Genomic DNA, 19,138 nt, shown 5'->3' on the forward strand with positions numbered 1-19,138 from the left:
AATCATTGCTGTCATAGCAGAGCAGCTGGGGCTACAAGAATGAACAGGAAGGAACCAGAGAAGAGAAGACACCAAGAGACACCAGACTGAAGAGAACAGGGGAAAACTAAAACTAATAGGTTTGCCAGGTGTCCAGTTTTTTTTTTTTTTTTTTAACCAGAAAGTCTAGTAAAAGGGGACCTGGCAGTGTCCAGTTAGCAGTAACTGGCCTCTCCCACCAGGGCGGTGGGAAGAGCAGCAGCAGCTACTGCTGGAGCCTGGAGGAACACTCAGGAACAGCTCTGGCAGAGAGAGGTACCCTTGGTGGCTCCCCCCATCCTGCCCCAGTCATCCCCCCACCCCTAGAGCCATGCTCAGCTGGCAGGGGAAGGGAGGTGGAGAGCACAGCGAGTGATGGGAGATGGGAAGAGGTGCAGGGGGCTAGGCCTCAGGGCCAGGGAATGGCCTCAGGGAAAGGGTGAAGCAGGGAGAAGGGCCTTTTGAGGAGAGGCGGAGTAGGGGGCAGGGGAGGTTCCAACACTCAGTGTCTGAATTTCACAAACTAGACATTTGGCCACCCTAAAATGATACAATGAGAGAACACATGAATGAGATACTGAGAAAGACAGACCAAGGGGAAAGAACTAGGAAAGAGAACGTCAGGTCTAACCATGAGCCAGATCAAATATCTGTTGACATTAACGGCAAGACTTCATAATGAAAAGACTCCCATTGTCTTCATAGTGATTGGATCAATCCCAGTGGAGGGGGAGAAAGGGAAGGCTTTTTGATTCCATCACAAAAATGAGTAGAATTGGGTCCTAGATATATTAGAAACACAGAAGCAGAAACTCTGCTCGCAGCCCAATACACAGTCATCTATAAAATAAAAAGGCAGAGTATAGCAACATTTTTCCATCTTGTAGAGGCCCAAAGAGTCTAGTAAAAGTTTTATTTCAAATGCTTATCTTCAAAGGTGGGTAGAATTTAATCCTCTTGAAATTACCACTCTTGAATTGGATTTGTGGGTCCAGTGTCAGACTCATTAGTCCACAACTTATCCAGACCTGTGTTTCAACTCCCTCCCCCCTCTTTTTTTTAATAATTCAGATTTAAAACAGAAATATATTATTCTTTTATTTTTCTGAATATTTCCATCACTGGATGGCAGTAACAAGCCAATACTCTGACAGCAATAGGCATCAGCAGTACTTTTCTTAAATTATTACTCTGCTTTGTCTTATCACTCTTGCTTAAAATGACAGAATTTTAATTAAAAATTTAATGTGAATATCTTTTCAGAGAGCTCAGTGACATTAAGCTTGTCACATTTCTTACATTATTTTGACATTATTGTTTAATTTTGGAAATTATTTATTGAAATGGACTGGGCCAGTTCTGTATTTTTAATAGCCAATTAATTATGAATACAGTAAGTAAAGTAAAGATTGAAGCTGAAAAATGACTTACTTGTAAAATAAAAATATCTTGCCTTCAAAAACTGAACTGTACCAGTATGCCTTCAATCCTGCACATACTTAAACATGCTCATGTGAGTAGTCCCCTGGGAGTCATTGGGACTGCTCATAGAAGAATAAGTCATTTCAGGATAAAGGCCTACATTTTTTAAATAAAGTTTTAAAGCCAGAAAGGATCATCTAGTCCGACCTCTTGTATAACACATGCCACTGAATTTCATCCAGTTACCCCTGTATTGAGCTCAATAACTTGTGTTTGACTAAATCAGATCGTCCAGAAAGGCATCCAGTCTTGACCTGAAGACATCAAGAGATGGAGAATCTACCACTTCCCTTGGTAGTTTGTTCCTGTGGTTAATTACTGTTAAAAAATGTCTTTTCTAATTTAAATTTGCCTGGCTTCAGCTTTCAGCCTTTGGTCCTTGTTACGCCTTTCTTCACCAGATGTACTTCAAATCATTCATTGTATTTAAAAAAAAAGATAAAATGTAATATCCTGATTATAAAAATTACCAAACTTTCATTTACTCTTTGAGGCAAGAGACAAGCTTTGTATTTTGGAAGGATAATATTTCTGTAAATGCCATTTGTTTCTTTTCCAGTAACAATTCAGTTATGCTCCAAGATGTGGTGAAGTGTCATGTTCTCAGAATAAATGTCTCAAATTGGGGAGAAATAAATCCCACACAGGAAGTTGAGATTTGCTAAAGGGACAATGGGTGAAAAAAGTTGAGTTTTCAGAATAGTGATTAATATATCAAATTCCGATTCATTAAGGCCAAGCTTCTCCCCTCAGATTTTAGCACCAATATTCTTCTCTAGTTGTGGTCTAGTAAAAACAGAATATTGAAGTAGAATGTCAGCTCTGTAGATCAGACAGGAGATATTCTACTTTGAAACTAGATTTTATTGAATACTATTAAGATGGTAGACCTTTTGTAGAGGATCCTTGGACATCAACCATATATTGGTTTCATCCCAAAAGTCTCCCTGAATGACTAGACTGCTGCCCCTATGTTGGAGATTCATGGCATCTTGCCCTTCCTATGTTCAGTGGAATTGCACAGGTTGTATTGTGTCAAGGTCCTCCATGCAACTGAGAGAAGAGGAAGAATTTGCCTTATAGGAATTAGATACTTCTTAAAAGAAGGGCATCTATCCACGGGAATAGTAGTAGATTTCTTACTATGAATGTTCTATTGTAGGGATGGAATTTACTCACAAAGTTCCTGAACCTGTAATGGGCTCTGAACACTTGTAACCACAGATTCTTTTGCAGGATCAGATTATAGAACTTTATGTCAAATATATACTCAATCCCTTTGCTCACCCAATGGCAATATACACCCCCTGTTCAAAATCCACCCAGATAGTGGGTTGTTTTTATTTATTAGATGTTAAAAGGTGCCACATATATTAGGGGATTTAGGGATGCCCGGCCCCCCTATGCCTCCCAGGGCTTCCCCCTCAGGAGGTGGGGTTGATCATTAACCCTTATTAACATTTTTTTTAGACTGTGAGACTTTTTTTGGGGGGGGACAAATCAGCTTAGCCAGCTGATTATTTGATTTGCCATTAATTAGAGCTTCTGGGGAATATTGGAGAGCTCGATTCTACAGTATTCAGTGCAGGGGATTGAACCTTCTACGGCCCTGCCCTCCACCACGCCCTCTGTTAACTCCCTCAGGGACTAAATCACCTTTCTTTGCTTTTTTGATTCTGAAAGATGATCTGAGAAGCCAATTTTTTTCTGTCTGGGTAGTAGCTTTTACTTTGTGCTTATTAGGGATGGCTTGGCTTACTAGTAAATGAGCTTGCTGAACTCTCTGTAGCAGTGCCTCCCACGTCATAGCTATTACATTCAGAGTACTTAAAGCAACTTTTACTTGTGGACATAGGCCTTTTATGAAACGAGTTGGAAAGTTTGTGTTTATGAGGTCTTGACTTTTTTTTAAAATGCCCCATAGCTTGCCATAGGGTCTTTTTACATTATAAGCAAGCATTAGGGCATTCCCCTAGGGCTTGCCGTTTCAAATGAAAACGTACCTTAATGTGCTTGCCAGGATTTACTACATCAAAAATATTCCTTATAAGGGTACCCCTCTGTGCTTTTTTTTCTTTTTGTATATTTACGGGAAGTCCCAAGAAGGTGTCTAATGGGAGACATTCTTTTAAGAGCAAAGCATAATTACTATAATTTAACTGAGGCACTGTAGTAAACTGTGCAAACCAGGCAACTACATTTTTAGGGGTGATGTTTTTTAAATTGTTTTTTTAGTGCCTGCGCTTGCTCAGATCTTAGTATTTTATTTACTTGGGTGGTAGTGTGAGTAGTGTTTCCCCCCCCTTAATAGTCTCCTCTTTGGTCTCTACAATTATAGGAGCCATGGGTGCAGTAGCCTGCGGCATATCTTCCTTAGCCCGCTGTTTTACTATCTGCTTGAGAGGAGCTTGGGGGAAGGACGTTCTAATCTGACTAGTTCTTATTTCACACAGCCTCTGCATAACAGAGGACTGACAGATCAAAGTCCTGCATACCATTACTCTCTGCACTGTCACAACCTCTGTATGCCTGCATGGCAACAATAATTCCCTGCACAGCAGCCAATGGATTTGTACACTGAGACAACTGCCACTGACAAATTGCATGGGACTGGCCCTCAGTTTCCCTTTTTTTTTTTTTTTTTTTTTTTTTTTTTTTTTAGAACAACGTGTACTGCAGCTTGCGCGTCTTTACATTTTGTTTCCTAGATATGAGCTGTTTTCCTCCCACTGTCTAGCTTCCTCTTTGTAACCCTCTGCAACACACAGAGTTAGAGAGCAAATTAGCCTGAGTAAGGCAGTGGGACACTGAAGATTCATAATCTATTTTAGTTTTTGTACTTGACCTTGGCATGCTATTAAATTGTTTATGCAGCTTCTTGTTTTCTTTGGCTAGCTTCCCTAACTCTTTAGTAAGGTTTTAGATACTTAAACGAGCCCATGTAAAGCAGCCAAGTGGTTTTTTTTATTACAATCAGGTTTTGTCTTTGTGACTTGTTCCCACTGGAGCATTAAGTCTGCATATGCTCTTTTACCCTTAAATGCTCCTGCAGACCATGGGTTTTTACCCAGGTTATCCACAAAAGCTTCCATATCCAAGACTGGTTCTAGTGAAAGGAGAACGGGAGTGGCTACCCCTCGACTGCCTGACTCACAACACATTCCTGTAGAGGACATCATGCCCTCCTCCTGAAGCCAAATACAAATACAGCTTCACAGAGAACAGTGCCCAGACAGGTTGCTACCCTGCTAACAAGCAGTGAGAGAAACCCCATGCACCATGCGCCTCAAAAATCGTCTCTCTCACAGCTGATCGAGCCCACCCAGGGACACCAATTGTTGATTTTGGACACTTTGTGATTAGTGTGGATACCAGTGAGACACGGTACACCCGATTTGCAGATCGATAAGGTTTAATATGTGAGGTTTTTAAAAAAATATACTAGTTAGATACAAAGCTTAACATTAATTACAATATGTTATACTCACTAAGCCTGGAGAGCTAAGCAGTTACTCAGAAGGCTGTATACAGGAACAGCTTTCTTTAGGGGCCCCGCCAGGGAGTTAGTGGATTCTTGGTCCAACCGGCAGCATCTTCTGTAGAGTCAGGTGTTGACGGAGTGCCCCCTTTTGTTTAAGTGGTGACTACTTATACCCTTTTATAAACAACTTTTAATTTATTATTATTATATATGTTAAATATTTACATTGGGTTTTTATTTTTAATTACATTTTATTTTTATTATAATAATTGTAATTAAAGCATCTAATAAGGGACAAAATAAAAATATGCCCCTTAAACAGTATACCCCCAAATGTTCAAAAATAACTTGTTCCTATTACTATTATGTGCAGCTGCAAGCATAGTCCTTGTATTTTGTCTTATATGCCGTGCTGTGCAAAAACTAACATTTATAAAGTTTATTTTTTGCCAACTAAAAAATATTCTACAAAAATCAAAATAGCCAAGCAAGCAACTAAAGCTCTGCTAAGCCTATAAAACAGTAGTCAAGCAACTCAAATTGTACTGGGCCTCCAACAATATCTGCTTGACTTGGAATGCAAAGAGCAGTTTTACCTCAGTAAACACAAACCAAGGAAGGAACTAAAGAACTTTAAAAACCCTTGATTGCAGGTCATTATATCATGGAAGTGAGCTGTAACTTCCCTCCCCACCCCATCACCTCATATACTCAAGTATCCCTCCTACCCACCACACTGTCTTGAGGCATTTACAAAAAGTAAGAAGAATTCAGGTGCTCTTATTCTATAATTTATTACTAATTCCACTTGGCTCTGGGATATATTTTGCTTTCTTTAACACTTCTGCAAACTGATCTTACATTGGTTCACTAAGGTTAAATTCAGTCTCTAGACAAGATTTCCTTATCAATTTTTTATACTTACCCCAGAATATTTCCCTTCACATCATGTTCCTAATTTATTCAGTATGGTTTCTGCTTCTCTCAATAACCCATTTATTCTTCTAGCTTTTTGCCTTTTTTTTTTCCTTCCCTGTGATCTTTTTCTATCTCTGCAACTTTTATTTAGAACCTCAGTAATAGTAGAGAAGAAAAATAATCCTATTACTGATTACTTCTCTTCTCACCACCTACACATTTACTCTGACTCTCCTTCACTAAAGCTCCCAATTCTTCACTTCCTCACCCGTCACAATGCACCTAGGTCAGCTCTGACCTAGATCTAATAATGCAGCCTTACTTTGTGTATCTCAATGTCTTGTTTGACTCAATTATAACTAATCTGCACATGGGGGCTCTGCATTGAGTGGGAATCTAGTTACTACTAATTACAACTAATTACAACTCATCTGTCAGTGGAGATGGATATTCTTCATGTTTTTTCCACAAACTAATTTTAGTTGTGCAACTAAAACAGTGATTTCTCCACTCTCCCTCATTTCAAAAGCATTAACACAAACAGGAATTATTTGGACCCATATATCTAATCCAATACTTAGAAACGTTGTCTTGCAACAAGCCACTCCCAAGAAATATCTATTACCTTTCCTGTTCTCCAGATCTTGTACATATAAATCCATTTGCCAAGTCAGATTTTTTAGCAAGTTTCAAACAACTTATATCTTTGATAGTAAATTGCACACTGAAGTGGATTATATATGTTTTAGTTAAAAATAGGATAGAAGGACAGCATTAATATTAGGGTTACTGTATTGAATCAAATTTCTCTTATCAGAAAGTGTGGCAGGAATTACACTGAAAAAAATTCAAAACAAATATTTCCATAAAAAATGCCATTTGTCAAAACTGGTGTGTGCTTGTGGGGGGGAGGACGGGATAAAGAGACCCCATAATGACCAATAGTTAGGACACTTGGCTGTGATGTAGGAACAGAGGTTCAACTCCCTACTCCAAATCACACAAAAGCAGAGTGTTGAATCTGGGTTTCCCAAATCTCATCTGAGTGCCCTAACTAACAGGCTATTGACCATTCCAGATGCACCTGCTCTCATCTTTTTTCATTAAAAATGAAATAAAGTCTTATTGTTTTTCCACATCAGAACAAAAACTAGATTTTGAAATCTCAGCATTTTCTGTGAAACAGAATTGTTTTCCAGCCAGCCCTACTTACCAGCTATAACTTTAAAGTGCTTTTAACTTTAAATACATATTTCTTACTCATTAGCACATCTATAAGGAAATATGCTGTGACATTCAATGAAAAAGGTGGAAGCTCATGGGAGATTAGTGTGGATTCTGCAAAATTCTTATGTGAATGAGAAATTCAGGAACCCCTACAAAACACTACCCTGCAAGTCCCTGATACTGCATCATTCACTGGGTTGAACAGATTCAAAGGTAGGGTTTGATTGATCTCTTGGATGAGTGACAGTATGTATTTCTGTGTTACAGAAAATAATTAAATTTTAAAGTTTAATGTAACCAGCAAAAAATTCTTATTGCTTGATCCCAGTGCATGTACAGCACAGCTGTCATCTTTGAGGCTATTAAATGGCAAATCTAACTTTAAACAGTTTACATTCTACATTAGGTCCCATAAAAACCACAATGAAACACACATTATAAACTACCTAGTGCAGGTCCAGGCTAATTGGGGAAACTGTCTCGCCTAATGAATTGCTGTGGCCCTTGAGATCAAGCGGAGTGCTAGAACCAGTTGCTCTGGATTAAGTGCCTGGGGGTTGAGCATTTTCAATGTAGGGCTCTTCAGTTGCAGAATTCTTTTTGCACGCTGTTCTGCCAGAGCCAGAGTCTGCTTCTGTCTTATGTTGCATAGCGCAAGACTCATCTCTTTTCTCAAACACATGCTTGAAAGAATAGATACAGGGAAAAGTACGAATTTTAAACTTTGCAAGTATCTCAAATCATGTTGGAGAATGCTTGGTCCTGCCGTAAGTGCAGGGCACTGGAGTAGATGACTTCGAGGTCCCTTCCAGTCCTCTGATTCTATGTGACAGATGTTTCATTTTTTAGAAGTATAAAATGTGCTAAGGCTTGTGGCTGTAAGCAAAGAAGTGATACCTTGATTTTGGTTCTGTATTTGAAGAAACAGGACTTTGTACATTCTTTGTGAATTAACAAGGCTGTATCAAAGAAAATTCTATACCCCATCGTTAATTCCTGCTTCCAACTGGAATACCCTCAGGGCCCCAAATTTTGGCTAGCCACTTGGGTTGAAAAACAGTATAAATGGTATGCAGTAAATATGATGTAGATGTTGAAAGCATTCATTTGATAAAACAACCCAGTGCATTCCTTTTCTGAAGGCATTCAATGGAATTGAAAAGAAGCTCATTTATAATTGGTCAAAAGAAATGTTTGAGAGCCACAGTTCATGGTTAAGCTGTGAAATTCATTGCCACAAGGTACGAGTCCAAGAACTTAGTGGTGCTTTAAGACAACTGGACATTCACACAGATAATGTGAACATTTCTAGTTACAGTAGGTAGCAATAATTGTATATATGACAGAAATAAAACCCTTTTACCTCATACCAAACTTCCCCATAGGTGGGTTATTCCAAACAGTTGTGGGTTCTTGTACTTCTCTGAATCAACTGGTACTAAGCACAAACTAAGAAATGATACTGGATGAATAGATGAGTAGTCTCATTTGCTGGCAATTACACTGCCAGGATTGTTTTTAAAGTTTCATTTATTTTCATGAGATTTATAAATCTAAGAACTTTTGTATCATTCATGTATTTGGCACATTTGGTACAGAATTAAAAACTTGGTTCACTTCTTGTGAGCTGTCTGCGATATATCAACAGTGAATTATTCTGAATATTCAGGATCTTTTCTGTAGCTGTTCACTTTGGGCCTGATCCAATACCTATTGAAGTCAATTTGAGTCCTTTTATTTTATCGACTGCAGTGCCATTATACTTTATATACCTTTATAACATTTATACCTTTATTAGGCAAGGATTATAATATAGTTCTTAGCGTGAAGTAAAGCTTTGGTTTGGATATGCAAAGCTTGACTCATAACTAGTGCTGTTAAAATTAGAACTCCTGTTAAAATGAGAAAGGATTAAAATGTGACTGCCCATATGACGTAAGGAATATCTTTTCTTTTTTTAATTACCCACGTAGTAAGGTTTTAGATCAAGCTTGTTGTCTGTATCACATTTATATAAATCAATTAGATTAAAACTAATTTATATGTAAAATATATATTCAATAGCTAACTACTATATAGGATTGTTTGACAGTTGTAAACATCAAGTCATCAAAATCCTAGCTGCTCTGTATTTTAAACTCTTGCAGCTTACAAAAGTTCACTACGGTGGCTTGAAATGTAAGGAGTTAATTATTAAAAAGTTAATCAGTATGCATCTATCTTTGGGATGATATCTTGAATAAATGTACATAGCAGAATAAGTAAAAAGCTCCATCTGCTGGTTTTCAGGTACACAGCAAAAAATGAAGAATTCATTATTATTTTCAGACAAGTAATCTTACAGTTCTCTCCGTCCAGTATAAATGTCAAATAGCAACATCAGTAAAGAGGATAATAAAAAAATACCCCAACCCTGACAATCTATTCATCTGGCATGGCATCGCTTGCTTTTTTTCTTATCCATAGCTCCCACTTTACTACAAATGAAGTATCTATTTCTTAATTTAACCATGTTCCATGAGCTGAGCTACTTCAGTAAATCTCCAGCCAGCCAAAATTATGTGATCTTCTGTTCAAAGTTATGGAAGTGGCTGCACAGCAATATGGTCAAATCAAGGGAAAAGTTGACATGGTAGACAGTGCCAGAATTAAAATTGGCACCCCCTCCTGGCTGGGACGAGGCAAGCTATTCGATTCCTTACCCATAATAGTTGTTTAGGGAATGAAACAATCTAATATATTTTCTATCTGTGGACTGTATCCTGCTCTGGAAGAATAGCTTTGGCAGCAATGGCTCCTTTAAGAATCTGCACTCAGCCAGCAAATAAACTGTCCTCCCACCCCATAATTTAGGCAGCCAGTTCATCTTCTGATGTAAGTTTCTGGTTTTAGATGCTACCCTTGAGAAAGGGGCAGGCCTAGGAGATTACAGAAGATTGAAATCTGCATTTTGTGGGAACAGTTAACGGGGAAACAACTCCTCTAAATAGAAAACAATTGCTGAAGTGGCAGAGTCCCAGAAATTCATGGAGTTACTGCAGGCTAGCAGATATCAGGCTCTATCCAGGGAGAAATTGCCTTAATTTCTAAAAACAAATTGCAAGGAAACTGCCCTTATAATTAACAGTTTCAGTTATAATCTTATAAGTTTGAATATAATATTTTCATAACTGCAGCCAAATTAGCGTTTTTCTTCTCATTCTACTTTGAAGAGAAAGCTGCATAAGCTTAAAGTTCAGAATACTTACTTAAGAAACTGTATAAAGAAAAAAATCTTTGCTTTACTATGTCCAAGTGTACTTTTAAAACAGTAAATAAAATGGATCTCAAAATGCATATCAACATTTAGAATGTGTTATGCAATGGAAATATCTTTTAATACCAAAGTTAACTAGATTAAATATTATATAATATATAAACATTAATATAAATTATATTTCCATGAATATTTTACTATATACCGTATATAGTTGAATGAATAAATTACAAATTGCCCTTCATGGTGGCCTTGTGTAAGAGTCAGATTCTTCCACTCTTACATTGAGTATTCTGACTGAAATCACTGAGAATCTGGCCATAAGTACATAAAAGTAGATGCCTTTCAACTCTACATATTTTTCTTTTATATACATATTCTCCCCACCTTTGGCTTAAATTTGAGATCAAATTTAAGACAAAGGACTAGACATTTTAAAAGACCATGGTAAAACCATTTTACTCCATTATTGTGTTTCAGATAAACAACTGTGCATGATCCCAAAATATTATATTATCACAGTAACCTTAGTCATGAAATGTTAGAAGACGTTTAGCCAGCCATTACCTGCATGCCATATATTATATAAATACACACACAGATACATATATACGTACGCACATGCATGTATGTATGCACATGCAGGCAATCTGAAAAATTTGTAACAAGAGGTTGAGGTGAAGATCAGTGATCTGTAGAGAGATAGTCGCCTGCTAATTACAGGACATATTCTGTCTTTATCCACAGTGGCTCATGTTGTATTCAATGGGAATCATATGTGTGCATTAGAGGGCAACATTTGGCCCATAGTAATTAGTACTGTATTATTACAGAATATGTGTATAATTATTTCTGGCTTCTAAAGTGCAGAACAGGTCACATAGTAATTACTGTTGAAGCCACTAAGTGCAATTATGGGAGAAGTAGTCACAAAAAAGAAAAAAAAGTAAAAGAAGAATTGTGGAAGGTAGAAAGACAAATAGTAATAGCAAAGACAGGGACTGGAAAAACAGATGTATACCATACACTTTCCCTAGACCTGCAACTACACCATTTCTTTCTCCCCCACATCTCCTCCTGGCCCCGCCACATCTGTGATCTAGATTCTGTGCTTCCTGAGCAGTGCAGCAGAAGATACAGCCGAGAAGATGATTCTGCTCCTTCGGGGGGAAGGCGGGGCAGATATAATCCTTGAATGTTCTAACTTACCACACAGACTGCTCTGCAGCCAAGAATAACTGTGGCACAAAGTCCTATGGCTACTCCACTTTCTCTGGTATGCTTTTCTTGCGGGACACCACCCATTTGACTCCCAACATAGAAATGTGCTGGGGAACAGAGTGGAAGACAACATAGGGCTGGACATGTTCAATGATCCTATGCTACCCAGGGACTGGAGGAAATCTCCCCAGAATGACATATCGCAATTAGATAATGAAATGAACCTATGAGGTTATGAGAATCCAAAATGTTTGGCAACTTTTTTCTCCATTTTTGCATACCTCTACACTTCCTGCCTCTGGCTAGGAACAAGAGTACCAATATATAATATGAAAGGCTATTCTTGCTATGTTTCTAGGTTGATTAAAAGGAAGAAAGAACCAGAAGCCTTATGAGATTTCCACCCTAATGGTCCAGTCTTACAAATTTGCATGAGTAACGTTATTCACTTAAGTGGTTGCAAAGGGGTTTGGAGATTACAGATAAAGTTTGAATAAGCTTTGGCTGCTTCTTTAAGCTAAACCTAATAAGGCCGAGATCTCTCACCCATAGGAGGTTCTTAGATTCTAAGTTCAGATGGGACCATTGTGATCATCTAGTCTGGCTTCCTGAATAGCACAGACCTTAGAACTCAGTCTGAAGACCTCCATGATCACAGTTTGTTTCCCCTACACATTATAAATGGCATGGGGTTCCTGCCCCATGTGGTAACCCAAATAGATGACTGGGCAACTGAGGCCATTTTCTGGGTCTGTGTGAGTGGGGAAGTGGGCCTACTGGGGGAGCCTGGCCCAGCCCCACTATTGCTACTCCCAAGCATTCCTCATGCCGTGTGCGCTACTGCTTGTTGGGATTCCCTAGGAGACCTCTTTCCACTCAGCTTCCCACGAATTCAGTTTGATTCCAGATTTTGTCACTCAGGTATTTTTATTCGGGATACAACAAAGCTATGCTGAGTTGGTTAGACTCAAGTGTAGGGGGATAGGTATAACATGTTCCTCCTTATTTTAGCTATTACACACATTCCATCTCTTAGCATGCTGACCCATTCATCTGTCCTTTTAGCATAGCACTGACATTCCGTTTCCAGCCAATTGAAACAAGGCATCACCCATGTCTGATTACTCCTGTCAAGCTAGGTCTATAGTGCTAGAGCTGTGGCATGGGCCCAGCCATAGCTCAGAAAGTTTGTTTGTTATTATTTTAGCATGCTGCCAAAATGTTGGTGCCTGTGCAAGTGCAAGAAAGGAAATGGTGATTTCCTGTAGTTTATAGTTCAGCTAAACCTGAATGTAACATCATGGGACAAAGAACAGTCACTTGTCTGACATCAGGAGTCCACCCTCCTAAGAACGTCTAAAAAAAGTCACCACAAGGATCTTCTACAATGGAAAGTATTTGGCAACTTAAATATAAAGATTAATACCAGCTTCCACTCTTGCTATATCACCATTAGTATGCTAAGCATTTAAACCCATTTTGCTCATCACAAGTAGATATAGGCACCTAAAATTAACTCAGCAATGGAGATTATACCTAATCTATGCCTTAAATGTCAAATGTACAGGCAAGCTCATGTGATTTCCATTTATATAGCGATCTGGTCAAAATTTTTCCAGTAGAATATTTTTCCATGAGAAAATAATGCTTATTTGTTGAAATAAAAACGTTCTGCCGGGACATTTACATTAATGACATTTTGTTTTAAAAAAATATCAGAACAAAGTATTCAAAAAGGTGAAAACACTTCATTGAAACCTTATCAGAATGGAGTTTATGTTTTGTTTCAAGAATACTTTTCATTTTTAAAATTGTACATAATAAATTGTAATATAAAATAAAAATATAACAAAGTAAAATATAAAACAAAGTCAATAAAAATGAAACTTTGACTGGCCCAAAACAAATTGTTTTGAAAATTCTTTTCATGGAAAAGATTTCATGTTTCATTCAAACAAGGAATAAAACAAAGTGTCAGAATAATGGAATTTCCTACAAGTCACAATTGTTGGTTCTAAGCCATTTCTATTTACAGGTTTTAAATGTTTTAAATATTTTCTTCTTTTAATAAGCAGGCTTACTTCAGAATACAACTGCAACCCTTCCAATGGCTAGGCTCACATGCCCATTGTGCATCTGATCCTTCTCCCATTTCTTTTTCCTTTTCACTTATCTCCCTATCTCATGGAGAAGTGACTTATGTCTTAGGTGTAGAAACAAATGGAACAAAGGATTAAAACAGAGTAGTGTTTTCAGCCCTGGCTGTCTGGCATTTGTGATGTCTATTTGAGAAGTCAGAAGGCCTGCACATCAGATTTATCAGGATTTTAGGGAGATAACTTTGCAGCACTGGTTCTTTTTTAAACAGTTATATGCTATTTTTCCTCTCTTGCAATCTTTCAAATAAGGAGTCCCTATGCCCAAATCTGATTCCCATCTCATGTAAACAACTAATCCCCTTCCTTTTTTCTCCCAGTCCTGCCTCTGTTGATTTTTTTTTAATGTTATTTTACAGAATACGATGCATATACCATAGCAAGGCATGTAGAGAGTACATAACATTACCTTGCGGTAAACATGAGGAGATTATTCCCTCCTCATGTTTACCTCAAGGTAAAGCTGGGGATTAGTTATGTGCCACAGAAGTAGTATTCTCATCTTGCAGATGAGGAAATAGAAGCACAGAAGCCCATCCCCCTCTCCTCTGCTTCAACTGCAAGAACATCCTCTCTCATCCACATTAAAGCCAAATGTTCCTGGCAATTTAGCCAAGTAATACAGAGTAGGCATCTGTATTACTTGGCTAAAACGGGTCTCTTACATTTTGTTTTATTTCTTAACATTACTGTTTCAAATAAGAATACTATTTCTTATTTGAGTGTATTGCAAGGCTGAATTGATCAGTGTTTGTAAAGTGCTTTGAGATCATCCAATGGCAGGTGCCATAGAAGTGCAATGTAGTATTGTGTGGATTTATATGCCTCCTTTTGTACCTGCAGAACTGAAACCCCAGAATTTAAATGCTTTAAAACTAGTGAAAGGAAGCAACCACATGCAACAAGAAAGGAATGGTACCTACCTCGCTGCCAATGTTATCTAGTCCAACAGCTACTGTCTTCATTATAATTATTTCTGTAGCCACCTACCAGGGAGAACCTTGTACAGATCTCTGAAGTCCATACACTCCACTCCAGCAGAGTTATGGAAGTTCTGCATATTCTGCAGCCTACCACATGGTCATGACTGTTGTAGATCTAGAAAGCACTCAGGCTGTCAGATCTACACCTACCAGCAGATGAATTTTCAACAATTGTAGCGTGTGACTGGGTAACTTAAGTCACATGATATTGTTTCTGTTCCCTGACTGGGGGGACTAAAACTTTCAAAATGAGAATAATGAACACCACACAACAAATAATGGATACTCTTGTTCACACGCAAGTCTTGTCTGCATGAATGTACTGGTATTCATACAAACAGCAATTCGCAAACAAGCATGTAAAGAAAAGCCTGTTCACAGAAAATAAAGGTCATTCACAGTTTCAATAAATATTTGAAAAAGCTGCTTTATAGCATTCATCCAGCTCTACGGAAATGTTGGACACTCTGTGGTCTGTTATTTGTTTGGGTAATTTAATATTAGAGACAGTCAGGGTACATAATCTCAATTAAAAAAAAAAGTAATTACTCTTAAAGTCCAACCTCCCCCAGCACATTCTGAATATTTAGTGTACGGCTCCTTTACATCCTAGCTACAGAATGAAGAACCCCACTGTGGAAGCAGCAGCAACAGTAATGACAAATTTTGTCTGCTGCTGCACAAAGGGATTTGGAACATATCTGTAGAAGTGGGAGATTGAAAAAGTTGGGTTTTGCCTCTCAGCATGAATGAGAATTTAAGTCCCTTCCCAGTTCCCTCATGAACAGAGTATTTCCTCTATTTCCTGCATGAAGTCAATCATTTTATCCTTTTTTGGTTTTAATTTCCATGGGTAAAAAAATCTTAGCTTTTGTAATGAGCAAAATACTTCATTGTCCAGAAAAGACAATTGTCCAGAAAAGCTTTTAACAGCTGCCTTATCCAGTGACACTGGGCAGAGTTAGCAGAAGTAGTTCTCTTTTCTTAAAAAGAGAAAAAAAAATGAATTAACAAGCAAGTTTACCTAGCCCTGCCTCAAAAGAGCAAGGGCTATATATGCTTCTCCAGCATTGCTTAAAAAAATCAATTTTTCCCTTAAGCAGAAAAAGTTAAGGAGCCTAAAAGAGCAAGGGTGCACTCCTTAAAATAACTTCCCTGCTGTTCCGGGAGTTCTGTTATAGCAGCAGAGTAGAGGTATTTCTTGATTTTGTTGCTATACAACCTCCATGGTTTCCCATGAGATCAAATTCTGCTCTTCTATACTTAGGGAGAAAGTATCTTTTTGTGTATAGTTTTTTTCCTTCTCCCTTCACCAGAACATTTGCTTGGAAGGACACACGCTAGTTAGTCTTTCAAAAAAGTTTAAATTCTAAATTGCCATTTTCACACACGACAAACATTTTGGATTAAAATTATTTGGCCCAGAAATATTTGGCTTAGAATATAGGAGTTCCTGTCCTACAGTTAGCAGTGGGTGGGAAACAATTTTCCTGGCCTGCAAAAGTTTGAGACTTCAAATATTTACACGTATGGGCAGGTATCAGCACCCTCATTTGGCCTGACAAGGTATTGGGCAGTCTGCTTGGATCAGCAGACTGATCAGTCTGCCCTTCTTTTCTGAGCACTAGGGTGTACAGGTTTCTCCGTAAATTTGGGAGGGATTATCTAGTGCCTGTTCTCAAGGAGTCTAAAACCACCTTTGGCTCTTGAGTCTCTGTTAAGGGGCAGGTAGGAAAACATAGGACCACCCATGCGGCTGGGTTCTAGTTCAGGACCCTGAACTCAGGCACACAGAATCAGCCTCAGCAATTCTGCACCACCCTCTGTGCTTTCCTACCTCCCTTGGTTCTGCAGGTTTCAACAGCCTATGGTTCTGGTCATCCCTCCTTTATGTTTTTTTTGCCATTCTAGGGCAGTTACTCACCTGCTTACTGGCAGGATTGTCTTTCTCTAGTCTGTTTGTTCCTCAGCTCTTTTATTCTCTCAGCTGCTGTGAGGCTGCAAATCAGCATTGGCCAGCAGTTCCTGCATTAACCCTTGGCTGCCAGGCCCTCATGGGATCCCCAAGACAACATATTACACATCATGATGAATCCAAGACCTTTTGAAATTCTTTGCAAAAGAGAGAGAGAGAGAGAGAGAGAGAGAGAGGAAGGCTCTCTGCTGGAATGTGTAAAACCTAGGTTTCTGTCCTCTCTCTGACTGATTCAAAACAAGGACTTGAACCTGAATATCTCATGTTCTCAATGAGTGACTGAACCACCAGTTTACTGAACACTCTGGGGCAGGTCTTTCTCTCAATTCCACTCTGGAGCTGAGTAACCTTCCCAAATCTTTCGCTGAAACTGATATATTCCAGCAAAAAGGTTCAATTTAAATTATTTGTCCTTTTTCTGATGAAAAACTTTCATCAGAAAATTCCCAAGCAATTCTACCAGCTGTGCTATGCTTAGTTCATGCTGCTTTAATTGCTGACACAAACAGTTCTAGCAGTGATCTCACCAAGGTAAGGCTGTGTGGTTTGCAGCATCTGTGCTGGGATCTCCAACCATATCTACACTTCTAATTATGGGACCAGAACTCTGTTTCCATATTCTGTCTCACACCAAACTATCTCCCACTGAATTATGTGACGTCACAATATTGTCATATCACCTCTCAATGTTCTCATACAAAGAAATCATTTGGGACTAAGTTGGGCGCAGATATATTTATAAAGTTAGCAATCCTATTTGCATTTAAAATCCAATACTTTATGCTTTGATGGATGGGGCCATTAAATAGAAATCCTGGGTGTGTCTGGATCATTGGCAATAACTGCTTAAGAACAACCCCCTCCCTTCCCTAGACACACATTAGATATGTAACAATTTCCATTAAAACTATAATGGAAATTACAACAAAAGGAGAAATGTGTCATATATCTCATGAACACAGTGCTACTCCGATTATGTACTGTAGCATTCAAAGGTTGTAGTTAGAGTAGGGTTCAGACCCAGGAGTCACCAACTCATTGTGTGGACTCTGTGTCTTTACCTCATTTTCACTCTCTGAGGAAAGAATATAAAATTAAATACATCATAGGAGGTTTGTGCTTGTGATACTAGATATAGGTTTATAAGAGCATATTAAGGTGCTTGAAAGAAAGATGGTGTAAGTATCATCCTACACTGACAGAAGAAGAAAGCTCTGACTCCATTCACATAATAAATAACACAGCAAATGGAAGTTCTTGAGGAAGTTAACTGTGATGCATCCAAGTTGATTGCAGGATATTCTCTTCATACATACACACATTTGCCAAGATTTTAAGACAATGAGTTCCTAAAGTAAGGAATCTAACTTTATATTCAGGCACTCAAATTAATAGCCTAATTTTCAGAAGTGCTCAATATCCAGCAACTCTTATTGAGGGAATAGAGAGGAAAATTGAGACACAGAAAGTCTATCTGCAAATTCAATGGGAGCTGCTAAGTACTCAACACTTTTGAAAAATCGGGTCATTCATTTAAATAGCTAAATATGGATTTGGGAGACTAATTTTTTTTAAATCTTGGCCATATTTTCTAAATGTATTGATTTGAAGCAGAGAATTAAAAAGATTTTTCTCCAGTATTCAGTGGCTGAGTTTCCAAACTCAGCTTAAATAAAATAAAGAAGAATGACCTACCATTTATAGTTGTACAGTTCACGGTTTCTCTGCAGATCCATTCTGAGAACCATTTTGCTATGTGTTTTATAATAGGGTAGTGAATTAACCTGAGACTCAGGTTAATTCATTCTACACTGTCTCATATATCTTCCTTAAGCCATTTAGTTTGTGTGGTGAGATATGACATTTGAAAAGAAGGTTTTACTGAATATTAAATTTTTTAATTTATTTTCAACATCTGAGTTCTCTTTGAGAAAGGTTTTCAGTGTGTTTTATACTAAAATATAGATCGCTCTCAGCTCACATAATATTAATAAGTTAATTTATTTCATGCACAATGACTGCAAAATATGTTAAAATTGGCCATGTACATACATCTCTATTGTCAAATTCTAGTGAGATTTTTTTTTTTAAGACTAGTGTGTTTTAAATTGATTTTGTAACCTAAAACACTTAAGTGATACTAAGGCCAAGTTCTGCCTTGCTTTAAGCAGGTGCAATACTGTCAATTTCATAGAGTCTCTAAATATTATTGGGGTTTGCAGTGGGGCACCCACCTCACACTTGCCCTGGAGGGGTTAATATAGGCGAGAGGCCAATTCACCTATTCAGCACCTGCAGGGGAGCTAGGACACAATGAAGCTTAATTGAGGATGAGGCTCACCTGGGCAGAAACAGGTAAGGCCTCTATAAAGCCAGGGAGCTGGCAGCAGAGCATGGATAGCTTGCAGTTACACTTCCTGA

At 38.2% G+C, this 19,138-nt stretch overlaps 1 protein-coding gene across 3 annotated transcripts in view; it reads right to left on the reverse strand.

The window, feature by feature from the left end:
- Positions 1-19,138, reverse strand: part of CSMD3 (CUB and Sushi multiple domains 3) — a 1,042,296-nt gene that overhangs the window by 961,204 nt on the left and 61,954 nt on the right. The gene's annotated exons all lie outside the window — the stretch shown is intronic.

The sequence above is a fragment of the Emydura macquarii genome, unplaced genomic scaffold (assembly GCF_026122565.2).
Source record: "Emydura macquarii macquarii isolate MOO-44397 ecotype Brisbane River unplaced genomic scaffold, CSIRO-AGI_Emac_v2 contig_383, whole genome shotgun sequence".
Lineage (NCBI taxonomy): Eukaryota > Metazoa > Chordata > Testudines > Chelidae > Emydura > Emydura macquarii.